Raw genomic sequence first — 16240 nt, forward strand, 5'->3', positions numbered from 1 at the left:
GTGCCAGTGTCTCACCACCTTCATCATAAAACATTTCTTCCTTGGTGACCCTTCTCTCCAGTCCTTTAAAGAAGTTTGGCTTCTAGGTGTTAAAGCCCTTTCCTGTCTTTAATTTTCCCAATCTTTGGGACTTTCCACAGTTGCTTCATGGTTTACACACCTTCCTGTGCAGGGAGGAAGGGTCTTTTATCACTCTAGTGTAGCAGGTAGGAGGGGGTTTGTGATGGTGTTCACAGGGGTTCTTGGATTGGGGAAGAGATGAGGATCTGACTCCATGTTTCAAAAGGCTTAATTTATTATTTTATGATATATATTACATTAAAACTATAGTAAAAGAAATAGAAGAAAGGATTTCTTCAGAAGGCTAGCTAAGAATAGAATAGGAAAGAATGATAACAAAGGTTTGTGGCTCGGCTCTCTGTCCGAGCCAGCTGGGCTGGGATTGGCCATTAATTACAAACATCTAACATGGGCCAATCAAAGATCCACCTGCTGCATTCCACAGCAGCAGATAATCAATGTATACATCTTGTTCCTGAGGCCTCTCAGCTTCTCAGGAGGAAAAATCCTAAGGAAAGGATTTTTTTATAAAAGATGTCTGCGACAGGGGTTGTTCTTCAGTTCAGTTCCCATGCTGTAGATCACAAGAGCACATTGTTCTCATTATTTAGATCACTACTTCAGACTAACAGCATTAAAGGCACTTGCAGTCATTTTGTTATCTGGATAATTAATCCACAAGGTATTGCACACAATGTGGTGAATAATACAGGAAATGATTAAACTGAGTTTTTTCCCTGGGTTTACATCATACTGTATGTGAGTCTGGAAGTAATGGGCATGCTGGAGATAGTGTAAAAAGCAGTGGCAGGTTGGATTTGTTCAGTATTGCTATAGTTTATAAAATTTGAGCTGCAGTTTCTAACTAGTTTGATTTTTGAAGGAACTTTGCCCATTGCTAAAAAAAAAGCCATTTGGGAATCTAGATTCCCTGGAGTTCTCATAACCCCAGTGGAGGAAGGTGAGAGCGTCTGGAAGCTGTTTGAGGGTGATGATATTTGACTTTAGTGCTGAACATAGCTGCTTTGATTTGCCCTCTGGATAACCATGCTAATGCCATAAGGAGCTTGCTTTCCCATTTTAGCTGCAGCAGTTAAAGGCCTAAAGGTAGGTGACATGAATGCTTCTATAAATATGTATGTTTTAATCAAGCCATTGTTTATAATTAGATAATAATCATAATGGTGTAAATAAGGGTTAGAGTGGGATGCATAAAAGGTCTTAAGCAAGAGAGAGACAAGTGCTTGATGTCTTTAGTTTTTAGCTGAGGTATTGGGTAAGATTTAGAGCCGGCAGTTGCAGCTGAACAACGCTGATTCATCTGATGTAAGGAAGGGTAGAATGAGGTGTGAGAAATTGGATGAAATTCTTGTTGCCTTGGCCTCTGTGTCTGCCTTGCTCATTTAATATGCTGTCTCCTCCTGCTTCTCGAGTTGCTTGTTGAAGTAATGAAGTTCTCCCATGGGAGGTTTTTGGAAAGGGAATTTTAAAGGACATATTCAGAGGTTTTCTGCTAAATGGATGTCAGCACTTTCTAGCAATAGAAAAAACCCTGGATGGGATAAAAATCTTTGAAATCTGCATAGATCTCTTTTCCTGATAAAGAGTCTGTGCTGTAGCCTTTACAAACTTACCCATCTTGGCTCTACTATAAAATTACAAATTTTTTACCTCCCTACTAGTGAGAGTAGTACTTCTGAGGGTGCACAGGCACATTTGCTGGCATGTATTTTAGTAAAGCTGCTGTTACTGTGTGGGAAAGTTCTTCCACTGATTTCAAACTTTTAATGTTCTTATTGTAATTTTTTATCACTGTGTGAATTTAACTAAACATTGTTTTCCTGGAAGCACTGTGTTTTCAATGGTAGTTAATGTTTATGTTGAATGGAAGCCATAGGAAAGCACTGAGCACAGTAGGGTGCAGATCAAAATTAATTTGTAGACATACACTTCCTGAATCAAAACCTGCACCCCTGCCCAGCCACAAAGACTTGCTGTTTATTCCACCAGGCCCTGAGGTGTTTGTATAATTAAGTGTGTTGGTAAGGGAGAAATAGGTCTTGAAAAGAAGGTTTTCCACCCAAAACTATGGAGTTGATGGCTTACCTACATATGAGATAGTGCCATGCTGCTGGGCTCTCATGGGGTGGCAGTCACCCTGCTCAAAGGCACATAATACTGTACCTCATGCAGCCCAATTTGCAGCAAACAGGTTAGTAGTGCTGGCAAGGTCAGATTTGGGGATGAAGGTGGCAACAACATCTTTTTTATCTGGGAAATAACTGAACAGTTACTTAAAATGTGAGCAGGATGCTGCCTTTGTGTGAAAGAGGAGCTGATAGTGTCTCCCTGTAAGCACACAATGTTGGCTGAGCCCAGTCAGTAAAATTTGCAAAAGCTCTACTATTTGTAAGTCCCAAAGGCCTTTGGCTTCCAGGAAGATAGAGTATATAAAATGGGGATAATGATTTAATCATCTCTGTAGACTTACGGAGCATAGTGACTCTCTCAAGTATGTGTGAACAGTGAGGTTGCTCTAATTTTTGTTCCAATTGCCATTTGTAAAATAAATGTATAACATGGGGTCTAATGAAAGTGGAATAGGATTGATATTGTCTCATTTCAGAGTTACTGGGTTTCTAATCTTTTCATACAGGTTGTTCTGTAGGGTTCAAGGGATCTGAGTCTGCACTGGCCAGTTGTGTTTTTGCTGGTACAGCTGTTCCCACTCTGGAGGAACTTTGCTTGATACTGGTACAGACAGACCCCTGTGCTGATTTTCCCAAGTACATTGCACAGAAGCTGCAATCCCTGCACAGCTGACTGTGCCTGTCTCTTCTGAGGGTTTTCCTTCCTTGCAGGGCTGTTTGCACATGCAGGTACAGCAGGAGCTGCTCTAGAGTTTCTCTAGTGTGAGGAGCTGGGACTGGCTGGAGCAGAGTGTTGTCTGCTGGAAAAGATATTTAAGACGCACATCTGGATGAGCAGGCACTGTGTTCAGCCCATATTCACCATCTTCATTTGCCAGTTGCAGTGTGCTGCCATTGGTACCTGTGATGTTGCTGCTCTCAGCAGTGCTGGAAAGGTGCAGGTGAGAAAACAAGAAGTGTTAAAGACAAACCTGTGCAGGGGAAGGCTCCTGGATTACTTCTGATAGCTTAGCTTTCATAAATGAATGCCTTTCTAAACTGGAAGTGGATCCTGTTGCTGCCTTTGTTGTGTTTCTGTGCAACTTTTCTGATCTTTTGTGGGGATCAGTGGAACCACATCCTCTGTGCAGGCAGGCTGCTGGGTTCATTTTATCAGGTCAGAATCTTGTGTTCAACATCACATATCTCCACGGTATGAAAAAAGTTATGGCTGGTTTGTTAAAATTCACATTAAAGGATGACTATTAACATTCTTAGATGAAATGGGACTTAATTATAGTGAGCATTTGCTTCAATCTTAAACACTAATGTACGTGTTGAACTCCCACTGGGGAAGTGGTGCAGTACTTACACCCTGGTGCAGTATTTACACCCTGCTGAGCACTGAGGCTCTTGAGGAATACATGCTGTTCTAAAGAGGACAGATTTTGACAAATGGGTCTCTGTCTTATCACAAACATGCTCAAAAAGAACGTGCTGTATTCACCAGTGGGATAGGAAGGCCCTCAGGCTCCCAGCTCTCATTCCAGCTTTTCAATGTGGATTTTTGTCTTGGAGTCATTTCTGAGAACATATTTACTAGTGCAGCTTAAAAAAAGCATGTGTTTAATGTGTCTCTTTTTGTCGTTGAGATGAGAAATCCAAATAACAAAAAAAAATCACTGGGGACTTTGGTAATAACTTGGGAAGGAAGAAATTTATAAAAATAGGCTTGGGGTGAAGAGAGTGTCAATCCTTTAGGCATGAGACTTCCAAATCCCTGGTGTTTGTTTTGCAGCACCAAGAAGTTCACAGCCTCTGTGTTATTAACTCTTAACATCTTTCTAAATTTTATTCTGTGTATCTCTTAATCCATAACTTTTGTGCCTTATTTTAAACATCATCAATTTAATTTTCTAAACTTCTTTCAGCAAATTACCTGTTTGGATTTTGCCTCTTGATTCTAAAGCAAGCCTTTGTTCAATCCTAAAAAAAAGAGTGGTTAACATGAAATGGCTCCAAAATGTCTGACAAAATGCTGCCTATAATAGAACAAAGCACAGTGTTGTTGTAATTTATGATGTTTCTTATTGATTTGCTCATCCAAAAAAGCCTGTCTTGCTCTCTCTGCATTCAGTATCCAAAATGTTGTCTTGCACTGACAACCACAGCTTGTTCCAGAGTAATTTGAGGCTCAGCAACTTGCTCAGCATCACAAATCCAGTTTTTGGTAAAGCTGAGAATAGAGCCTCTCTTCTGTCATGGCTCAGTTCCTCACTGTAATTGTGGGGCAGCTTTCCTACTGACTGAGTCTCTGATGTGACCAAGCCTGTTATAATGAACAGTGCTACTTCAAATTTTGATGAATCCCCTCGTTCAGTAATTTTTTGAAGTTTTAAAATGCAATTCCTCAGTGAATTGTGGCAAAATATGATTGTCTAAATAAAAAAAGAATTAGATGTTAATATTCTCCTCTCTATTAGTTCTCCACTGCTTGTTAAGCAAGCAGGTTGGGAAAGTGATTGTGTTGTAAGATGAGAGACAACTGTGGTGTATGCAGGAACTTGAGCAACTCGTGTTAAAATGTTTGAAAGTGTTGTGGAAGTTTGGTCTGGTTTACTCAGGTTTATGGGACCAGTAGCAGGTCAAAATATTACAGTAAAGGGGCTTCCACCTTCCCTTTTATTTTTTAAGAAACAGTGCTTGCATTTGCAGATCACCTTTCCCAGGAACTAGCAATGCATGAGATGCCTACATAAATATCAATTCATCTTTCACTCTTAGTCATAAAGTAAGTCCATAACATCTTTGTAGGTTAGGCAGCCATAGAGAAAACTAATAATTAATTTATTAATTATAATAATTAATTGAGAGGCAGTGTTTGTGCAGTGTGACATGGCACAATGTGTCCACTTGGAGTGCTGACTATTCACCTGTGACTATTTGTTGGAGTGCTTCTCCTTGTAAAACAGGAGTGTGCTTTTTTAAAAAGTCTTGGATGCCACATGGGTTCATTGGAATTTTAATTAAATTTTTTCTGTGTGTGTGGTTTTTTTTGTTTTATTTTTTAATAGCCCATTTAGTTATTAAAGGAGATCAGGAAAAGGATGACAGAAACACTTCTTGCCATTTCTTCCTTCTTTCTACAAATGTCTGAGACAGTGAGGTGATATCCTGCTAAGGATACTGCATGGTGACATTTTTAAGGAGTCTTTAACATGCAGTTTATTGCCAGCATAGAAAGTTTGCTTGCCTAAAAGATTCTCCTCTTTGGTTGCAGGCCCAGCAGGTGCTCAGAGCCCTCCAAGTTGTGTTTTCAGCAGCAGAACAAAGAGCAGGACTGGCTTCAGGCATGAAGAGGGGCAGCTGGCACTGGAGGCTGTGATTGCCTATCAATAGGTATTCATCCTATTAATTAAACTGCTGCTGTAAAACCCAGCTAGAGGACAGCTTTTCAGCCTGCCTGTTGTAGAGTAAGCTGAGTCACCTGTGAAATGATGTTAATAAGAGGGCTCCAAGGCTTGTGAGGAGGCTTTTTTCAAGCCCTGTTCTCTTGGGGCTGGCAGCAGCCTCTTTCAGAGACGTGGCTTCCAGGCTCTCTGTGAATGACAAATGGCACTCACTTCTCTGGAAGCTCTGTGTGCTGCTTTTGTGAACCTTGACTAGCAGGAGCCAAGCTGTGACCTCACTCTGCTTTTGTTCCTCAGCTGTAGGCAAGTCATGATAAAGACTTTCAGGCCCTTTCTTGGTTCTACTAAAGTCTTGTTTTGCAGCCCTTTGGTTTTTGGCTTCTTTAAGGTTTTTCTTTATTTTTTAGCAGGAAGAAGCAAGAGTTTGCACAGTTTATTTTCTTTTATGAGACTAGTGTAAACTAGTGTATGACTTTTTGGGATGCAGGTGCTTTATTTTTATTTTAGCCATTTGCTGTGGCTCCTTGTAGTGCCTCTTAGGACTACTCAGAGTTTTTTCTTCTTGTTCAAATTACATTCTTCAGACTTCTTGCATTTCAAGTTAGCTTCAGTTCAGTTCCACTTCTGTGGGACATAAAGCAAGTGAGCTGCCCTCTCTAAAGTCCTGGAGAAGGATGTGAGGAGCAGAATGGGGGGTCCTACAAACTCCAGCTCCCCCTCTTCACAAGTGCTGCTGAGGAAGGACAGCCTGAGACTTTCCTCCAGGTGGTCTCTCAAGCAGAAAGGTAACAATTGTAGGAAATTCCTTTCCTGCCACCAGTTCACAAACTCAACAAACAATCCCTTTGTGGAGGCACTGGGGTCATCCTTCTAGTTCCTTACTCTTCTTTGCTAACTACTTGGAATTTGTTAAACAGTTCTTTTCTGGAGACATTATGGAGTGGTGGTCTGTTTCTCCCTTCCTGAACCTTTCCAAGTATTTCTAAAAAGACAAGAAAGAGAAAAAGTTGACAGTAAACATCCTAGAAACAGTCCCACGTCACCATACACAAAAATTGTTCTACCAAATTAAAAGCTCAAATCTCCCTTGTGTTCATTCTAAGCTTGAGTGACTGCTTTTGCTTTAGGTATTGACATTCTGGGATCTTCATTGCAGGGAGGCTGAGAAGGCAAAGGCAACTCTGTTGTGTGCATAACACATCAATCCTGTTCAGATGGAGGCTTGTTTCTTAGAGAGAACAACGCCCTTCCTCCGCTGTCCTTTCATGTGCAGCCTTCTGGCTGATAGTCAGCCCTGCCCTGGTGCCACAGCTTCCTGATTTATGAGCTTGCAGGAGAAACTGCTGATTGTAGCTGCTCATCAAGAGCACCAGTGAAAAGTCACCAGATTGACAGATGTGACTGAGTGTCAACATTTTTCTCCATGTTTATTTTCTGAAAATTCCTGGGTTTCAGACCTCTCATTCTTCCCATCAAGCAGTGAGCAGATGATGTTCCTCTCCATGCCCTGTGGCATGTTGTGTTGTTCACTGTTGTATTTTAATAGTCATATGTATTGGGCTTGGCTGTTCTAAGCCTACTTGTAGCTTCCAGGAGGCTTGTGCTGGCTACCATGCATTCTTACACCCACTCAATCCTTTTAAACCATCACAGCATCATGCTCTTGGTTAAGGTCATGAATAGGGTGTGGAACAGCCTTTTTAAAGAATTTCTTATTCTACCTCACTTTTGGAAGATTGGTCATCAGTTTTACTGGTGTCCTCATTTTTGCTTTTTCCTTCAGGTCCTGTTTTCCACTCCTTTGTAGTGGTTTCCTTTTCCACATAGTTGCAGGGCAGAGCCTCATACTAAAATTTATCTGTGCCAGCAGAGAGTGAATAAAACAGGTCTGGGCAAGGAAGGGTGTTCTTTGTGGACACAGTGCAGGCTGGAATGTGGATGTAGTTGCATGAGCCAAAACTAACTCCTTGAGGTGAAGGTTTTATTTCTTTCCTGTGATTAAGCTGGGAGTGTGTGTGTTTGGAGTAGCAATAGGTTTAAGGAAATTATTTCTTTTTGTTTCCTTTTGTCTGTTTCTAGGAAATCTCCCTGTGTTAAGAAATCAAAACAGAGGCTGAATTCTTGCTCTGAGCCATTTGTCACCAAATAGAAGGGGAAAAGGCAATCTTTGCTAGTTCTGATTTTTTTTTCCTCCTAGGAAAAGGGTTTCTTCCTAGAAAATGAAAAGAACTTGAGTTGTTGACTTGGCAGGTAATTGATACATATCTGCCCGGTCTGAAGAAGTACTTAACTTTTACATAACTACCTATGAGTCCGTTTAGGAAGCTGCCAAGCTGCAGTGAACTGTGTGGTTTTCATTATGTCAGTGTATTTAAACTTGTTGCAAATGGCCTTCTTTTATGGGTGGTTAGAATTCCTTTTAAGTTGTCATTCAGAAAGCCCCAGAGGAGAGGGGAGCTGTGACAGCTCAGCAGATCGTGCTGTGCCCTAACTCCAGGCAGGATGCTGCTGTGCCCTAAGGAACAGCACGTGGCACGGAGCAAAATCTGCTTCAGCATCCCTGCTGTGCTCCTTTGGCAAGACTGAGGGATTTACAGCACTGGAGTAACTGAGGCAGCATGAGAAATACTTTGCTTGCTTGGTCTCATTTTTGATGCTGTGGCTCCTGAATGCATAACTACCTGATTAATGCAGAGATTTTAATCTTCTGACCCCCTTGCAAACACTTATTAATTGCACTCATAGATTTTAAATTTGTAGAACTAGAAGGGATAATTATAATCCTGTAATTTGGTCTCTCCGTGCAGCTGAACACAAATCTTTTACTAAATCACTGTCTTTATTCCCCTCACTTTAAATGTGTGCTCCTTATTTTAGAAATTTGTTTTCTAGCCTCAATACCCAGTCATCAAAATTTCTCAAAGCATTGTCAGACTTGTTGCTTATACAATTATTAAGCTGTTATTAATCTTCACTTCTTAAAAACCAAATGAGCAGAGCTGTTAGAACAGCCTCAATATGGGACACATTCTCCCATTTACAGATGTTCCTCTTCCCTTTGCTTTTTAACTTCCTAATTTCTTTTTAACAAAGAAAACTTTGTTCGTTGTGCAGTTTGTTTGCTGTTGTTTGTCATGTTTACAGGGTTGCTAAGTAACCTGCCTTTTCTCTTGCTCCAAATTTTCTCACATACATAAAAGGTAATTTTAACCTTTTTGGCTTGTATCTGATATAAACTTCTGTCTGGTTGGATATTTGCTAGGACCCCCATCATCATCATCCTCATTATCATCACAGCATCCAGAAGAGGATTCCTGTTCCAGGAGAATGTCCTACACCCTTTGGTCCTGGACATTGTTTACCTCACTGGGACACACATTAGTCTTTAATCTTTCTCTTTGGATCATGTGAAGAAAATACAGAACAAGTGGAAAAACAACCACTACCAACATCTTTCTCTCTTCCCTGGAGGAATCTTGCTGAACTAGATTTTAACAGCATTTGTTTGAGGTTCACCAGTCTCCTTTTAGGTATCTCAAGTCAGATGTTTGAAATGTTTGCAGTCTCCCAATTGATAAGGGGCTGCTGGCTGCTCTGGATTTCCCCCTCTCCATCAGAAATACCTGTTTAATGTTAAGCCTTTTGTATTTGAAGAGTCACTATTCTCTAATGTTGATATTTGCAGAAATAGAATGACTTAGAAGTAAGACTTCCTGCTGAAATTGTGGGGGATTTAGTATGTTTGCTCTTTCAGTTCAGCATTTTTGTATATAAACATGGATTTGGGTCAGTCTTCCCCCTTCTCCCTCCCGAGTTTTTCTATCATGTTCCTATTTGCAGGAAGTCCTTTACCACTGGGTGCCACTGTTTGATAGTTCTTAACATTTGCTTCATTGAAGCCCTGAAGAAACTCTCCCCTCGCTCTTTGGACTCCTGATTTTAAATCAAGGCTCAGTTTTCATGCAGCATCCCATGTTTCAATGTAGGAAAATTTGATTCAAATCTAACTTGCCCTGATTTTTAGTGGTCCACATTGATGGGTCTGCAGCACTGATGATGCACTGTAGCTGCAGGGAGTATAAACTGATCTTATTTGCTTTTCTGCTCTTAAAATCTCTTTTAAAAATGTGTCCTTCCAGAATTGCATGTGAATCACTGTTGACCCATGTATAAATAAATTGCTTGTTACCTTTGGGGATTAATCTAGTGGCAAACTGTGCTGCTGAGTGCCTTTCCTAAGAGGCATCATTTCAATTACCATCTCCTGAAAATCATGTTACTGTGCTATAATTACCTGTGTAGTGTTTTGTGGAAGTTATGTGTATATTCAGTTGTGTGCCTTTGTCAGTCATGATTTATTCCTTTCAAAGGACTGACATAGATGAGAGGACAGCAGGGTGTGCATGACATGCTATTGTTCTGCAGGGCAAAAGCACTGTAGTCACTTAGGGCCTTTGGTTGAGAGGTGTCCAAACCACTGGGTCTCCATCAGAATGGCTTTCCACACCCCCAGCCCTGTCTTGGGATTTAGATAATCACAGGATCCTGAGCAAAATGAGTATGGGGAATATAAAGTCCTTAAGAAATATGTAGGGAGTTTAGGACAGACAAATGATGCAAGATGCAGTGTGTGTGAACTGCTGTTCATCCCAGACTGGAACCGTGGTGTTACAGTGGGTGGATCACAGACCAGGATTTGGGGAAGATGAGTGCTGTTCAGTGTGCTGCTCTTCATCCTGTGTCTGTCTTTTCTCCTGCCTGTATTACAAATTAGGCTAAGTAGTTTGTTGCAGTGAAAGTCAACATCTGATTTTTGCCTGTGTCTGACAAAAAGGGGACCTTTTGGAAGTGTCCATTTTTTCCTCCTCAGTACTCTTGAAGCACCTTGTGTGCCGACCTCTTCTTGCAGCAGCAGGGGAGAGGCATGCTCTTGCTTTCTGTCTTCTGCCTCTCATTACACAGTGAAGCCCTGACACCTCTTCAGTGTTTTAACCAAACAAGAGAAGAAAGAAATGCAACTATTTAGAGCTGATCCTTTCAGCTGGCTTGAAAGCCAATGGCAGAGGCTTTCAAACCAGCTGAAAGGATCAGCTCTAAATAGTTGCATTTCTTTCTTGCATTCTTCCTTGCAGATCTTGCAGCCTGAGGAAAATTTCTTTAGGATTAATACAAATTCTTCCCCAAAAAATAGGGGTTTTTAGTGGAAGGTGTGAGACCATTCTTATGGCTGTTTGTGTCTTCTTGCATCTCTTTCCCAAGTAAATTATAGACCAAGAGAAAGGAGCTGGTTTGTCCTCACCAGCACTGCTCTCCTGGCCTTTGCCTCTCTGGGGGTCAAGGCTGTTCCCTCCACACCCAAAACTTGACTGAACTTCAAAGCCCTGGATCAGAGATTGCCTGGTGCTGTTTAAATTGAATAAGAGCCATGAGCAGCTCTTTGCATTTGAGAGAATTGTAACACTGCCCCAGATCTTGCACTCTGCCTTCCTTTTAGGTGTCAGTGCCAATGCAAACATCTTTAAAATGACCCTCTTTCTTCTGGTTTCTCATTTATTGGATGTTTTATCTGTGCTTTGTTGATGTTACTCTCAGCAGTACTTAAGGGAAGGAAATGAGTGTTAACTGGATTTCCTTCAGATTTTGAGTGGGTTAGGTCATTTTAATATTGTCTAAAGTGACAACAGGAACAGCTTCAGGAGCCAGCAAGCTCTGCTTCTTTCCATATCCTTCGCATCGCTGAGATTGCTCTGGGCTGCCCTAATCAAGTGAGCCTTGTTCCTGAGAGAATTCCATGTGGTCAGCCAGTCTTTTGGCAGCTGTGGAACTAATGAAGCCATGATACCTCCTGTCAGGGGAGTGCTGTGAGTTAAACCGTCCTGGCATGGCATGGACAGAGCTTTGTCAGCCTTGGGATGGGATGTGAGATTTTGAATTGCAGAGAAAGAAGCAGCAAGACTGGCCTTGCAGAAACACATGGTAGTTTCTAAGATGCTCTTCTCTTTCATGTGTGAAGCTGTAAACAAGACCCAGATGCCTGCTAAAAGGTTTAAAAGGTCCATGATGATTTTGAAGAACAGTAATGTAGTAAGACAGTACTCAATGAGCAATCTCAGGTACATGCTGCCCTGAATGTGTTTGATTTTGAGGCAGGTGAAGACACTACTCTTCAGATCTTCCCCTGGGAAGTGACAGCCTTTTTGAACAAAGAACGAGGGGCTGGGAGGAATTGCAGCCACCAGGACCTCTCTGGTCCTCCCCTCTCCCTCTTCAGGCAGTGTAGCTGTGCTTTGCCATGGCCCAAACTCCATCCTCCCTTTCAGCCACAAAAGACAGGATGTGTAAGAGTCAAATTCCTTTGTTGGTGTCTGGCTTGAGCATCTTGGCTGGGGAAGAGTATTTTGTATTCTGTTTTCAGGAACTCTTCCTTTGAATTAAAGGATGAACTGTGGGAAGTTATTAATGATATCTATAATCAAGGATTAATCAAGTAAATCTCTCTGGTCGAGTGCCTCTTACTGCACTGAGAGCATACAGATAAAGGAGACAGCAGTGTGAGCTTTCATGTGCAAACAGTGCTGAGGTGCTGCCTGCAAAACACACTCTGCATTTAAGCAGCTCTTTTTACTTTCTACCCAAACTGGCTGATGCAAGGTGGTGCTTGGTCATGTAACGTCTGAGCAGAAACATGCTGAAGAATTTTTATTTCAATCCCTCTTGAAATTGGAAGGGGGAGAGTAAAACAAGATTTTTTTTTCCCCAAAGAATGCCTTTGGGTTACTTGTAGCAAACTGCAAGTCTGCACGGTAGTTTAAAAAGCCAAAAATGTAAGTCTTAAAACAAAGTGTTTGATGGTTTACAGCACAGCCCAGAACAGATGTTAAAGCTTTTTCAAGAATAAAATCTTCAGGAGGTATTCACTGTTTGAGGTAGTGCTCCTGTGGAAGATATTAGTTCAAGAATTTATTAAGGTAAAAAGGAAATCACATGAATTTAGTCTTAATGTAACTTTTGGGTCTAGTATAGTTTATTATTTTCATGTCCATTGGTATTTTTAGGCATTTATTTATCTGCTTTTTAAGGGGCCTCAACTCTACCTCTGCTTTCACAGCTGGAAATAATTGTGGGAATCATTTGAAGGGTGAAAATGCCATATATATGTGTAATAATATAAATATATCGTGTCTCACAGGAATTTTTATATTCAGATTCCATATGTAGAGGGTGATTTCTGGTATGAAGAATATCAGATAGAAAATAAATGCAATTCCCTCAATGCCATATAAACATGAGAGGGTTGGGGTTTTTTTTTGGTTTTTTTTGTTTGGTTTTGGTTTTTTGTGAATTCCTTTCTTTTGTGGAAGCCATGGGAGCCCTGTTGTAGCAAAACTCTGGCAGCTGCTGAATCCTTAACCTGACATTGTTAAGATATCTGTTAAAAACACTGGTATCTGACTGTAGTTCTCTTTGTACACGTTTCCAGTGTTACTACCATTAAGAGACTTTTGCTGGAAAAAACCCTCTGTAGATAGAATTAAAAGTAAATAATATTGGAAGCAAAGGTTTCTGCTGGACATGTTCCCCAGATGTGATTCACACTTCTGGCATGCTCTGGTTTGGTTGTATCTCTTCAGCAGGGCCAATTTTTGAAGGGGCTTTTCTGTTTTCCCTGAAATTACTTGTGCTCCAAGGAAATTAAAATGAGAGTTGCAAGTATGTGACCACTTGGTCTTGGCACTTCAAGGCTGAGATGCTTCTTGATTACTCCAAGAGCATCTTTTTGTCTGGAAACATTAAACTTCTGTCTGGGAGGATACTTGAAGCAGTTTTTCTACAGAGTCATTTTCTTTGTCTAGTGGGATGTTGAAATTGCCTTGCAGTTGTTTGAGGAGTTAAAATTCCTCTTCCATGCAGGATCCCCAGTTTATTCTCTCTCTCTGTGTGGATCAGAATCCACATATACCAAAGAAGTGGTGGACAAGACTGTGTTAGTTACTCAGGCACGACAAATTAAGGTAGATAAATGCTTTTGTGCTGCTTGTGCAGTAACAGCTAATTTAGCACATGCACTGGGAAAGCACCTGCCAGATTAGTGTGTGTATTAAACTTGAGCCAAGCTCAGCTAAAACATCCCCTGAATCCAAATCTCCTTTATTTGGAGCGAGGTAGTGAGGAAGCACAGCCATGGATTGTGCATTCTCAGTCGATCATGGAGCAGCAGATGGTTAAAAGGAGCCTCTCGGATGCTCTTCAGGCAGCATATTCCTGCTAAGTGATTATTTGGATTATTAATGTCCCACTGTAGCACCTAGTGATGATCTGAAAGCAGCTTTATGGGCTGTGACTTCTGTGGTGATGAGCACTAGAGACTCATGGAATTAATAATGTTTTAATTGTTATTGCTTGAACATTGATTAAACTTGTTTAAGGACTTTTAAGGGATTCTGTCATTGAGCTTGACTGGTTTATTGGTGTGAGCCTGAACCTCAGAATGAAACTCTGGGGATAAACTGCTCTGTTGCTGTCTGCTCTTGGAGTGGTGAATCCTTTGTGCCTCAGTTTCCTTTTTATGTCCAACTTGCCTGTTCTTTGTAAATGTTAGCTTTGACAGGGTGTGGGTAGAGATGACCTTATCTTAATTGTATTGTTTGCATATAATATTACACAGTGACTGTGCATGACTTTGTTGGTGGCCACCAGCCAGGCTGAGGTTTGCCAGGGGTGTGAGAGAATTCACTGAGTGGGAACTGGGTGCCCTGTGTCGCTGTCTCTGTTTGGAAATCCTATTTGAAGTCATTTGCAGCTAAATCACACATGGAAAAACTCTTCTCTTCCCAGGAGAGTTTTTATTCATTCATGTTTGCTGCTAGTAGAGTTCATGTTACAGTGGGAAACCACGATTCCTGACCTCTGAGTTGAATACATGTTTTAAAAATAGCAATGGGACAGAAGAAAGAAGAATAAATAAACTTCCCTTTAAGGGCTTGCTCAAACCAAATCGATGTGCTGCAAATTACAGCGCCACACTTTGAGAAATGATTGAATCAAATTGTTTTTCAGGGGCTTGTGTCAAGAAAATTGTACATTGTTTATGGCAGTTGTAGAGTAATTCTGCGTTTTTCATCTCCACCTAAGCAAACAAGAATTATCTTGAAGAAGCAGCAGGTTATTTTTGGATTTACTTTAAAAGAGAGCTGTTGATGATAAATAGCTTCTAGAAGGCACACAGGTCCATCAGTGCAACAGAACTGATAGAGGAGTAAAACAAAACAAATATTTACAGAGAAGGTTTATTTTGGGTGGAGGCTGGGTATGTAATATTTGAGTTATTTTAGATGTGATAAGCTTGATGTGAACACTGAGGAAGAACGAAATGTCCTTAAGAATGATCATGATGTAGGAACTGTAGCTGTTTTATTCACTGTGCTAAAGAAAATAGACCTCTACAAATGTTAGCAGCCTGATGCTGTGTGGTGTTGAGGGTTTTTGGGGGGATGTTTTTGGTTTTTGTATGGCATGCTATGGAGCAGTGAGGGATCTGAGACGGGATTTTTGCCAAGGGCCCCCAGGATGGGCTGTGGTGGAGGCTGAGGGAGCTGGGCTGGCTAAGCCAGAGCAGAGGTCTGGCAGGACCAGCAGCAGCCCCCTGTGCCTTTCCAAGGTGCTTTCCAAGGAGATTGACCCAGGCTCTTCACCAGAGTGCATGGCTGGGGCATGAGAGGCTGCAGGCTGGAGCTGAAACAAGAAGTTCTTCATGTAGGTGTGAGGAGGGGCCATCCACAGAGGCTGTGCAGCCTTGGGGATCTTCAGGGTCTTACTGGGAAGTGTCCTGAGCAACCTGCTCTGATCTCATAGCTGTTCCTGCTCTCAGGAGGAGGCTGAATTAGAAGTCTTCCAAACTTCTTCTGACCCATTTTCCAATGATATTGTATATTTGGCATGTGTGGTGATAGCTGGTTGCTTGATTGAAGCAAGGACTCTGAAGGGGTGACAGGAGAAGTTTTCTTATTGCATGATCAGTGTCACTAAGAGGTTTCTGACATGTACAGCAATACATTTGCATAGCTTTGAACTGTGGACAATTTTTATAGTAGTTTCAGAGGTCCCTGTGAGACCTGACACCCTCACAGAATTCAAAAATTCTTTATATGAACTTGCCTTGAAGAACCCATGAAGGAGCCGACCCTGAGAGCAGCTCACACTGGTGAGCTGTTTCTCATTGAAATTGCTCCACAGAAATTTGGTGTGTGAGATGTAACACCACTAACACACAGTTCACATCATCCATTCTAAAAAAGAACCTGAAAGATCTTTGCCAGGTCTGCAGGACGCATTCAGATCTGGAATACCCTTCTTGCATCTGCTGAAAACTTCCATGTTGTTTTGCTTCCTCACCTGCAAGCAACTGCAGCTGGGTGATGGTGGTACTGTTCAGTTTTAATCTGCTGAAATATTAAGTGAAAATCTTTCTGCCATATCAAGTGGATTTGATCAGACCTGAGCAGCAGTATGGGATTCCTACTGAAAGAAAATAGTTCAGGGATTGAACTGCAGCTACAGTTTTGTAGCCCATGGGGTGAGACAGGGAGGGAAGGGCTGGTAACAATGGGATCTGAATTAAAGGCCATATTCAGCTCTTGCTGG

At 41.4% G+C, this 16240-nt stretch overlaps 1 protein-coding gene across 5 annotated transcripts in view; it reads left to right on the forward strand.

The window, feature by feature from the left end:
• The window catches only part of FAM107B (family with sequence similarity 107 member B), a 59361-nt gene that overhangs the window by 32614 nt on the left and 10507 nt on the right, over nucleotides 1-16240 (forward strand). Inside the window, exon 2 of one of the 5 annotated variants that reach the window (XM_030959473.1) lies at nucleotides 5470-5588. The exons of the other annotated variants lie outside the window; for them this stretch is intronic. The gene's annotated coding sequence lies outside the window, so the exon portion shown is untranslated. The remainder of the gene's footprint in view (nucleotides 1-5469; nucleotides 5589-16240) is intronic. 5 annotated transcript variants of the gene reach the window in all.

The sequence above is a fragment of the Camarhynchus parvulus genome, chromosome 1A (assembly GCF_901933205.1).
Source record: "Camarhynchus parvulus chromosome 1A, STF_HiC, whole genome shotgun sequence".
In the NCBI taxonomy this organism is placed as follows: domain Eukaryota; kingdom Metazoa; phylum Chordata; class Aves; order Passeriformes; family Thraupidae; genus Camarhynchus; species Camarhynchus parvulus.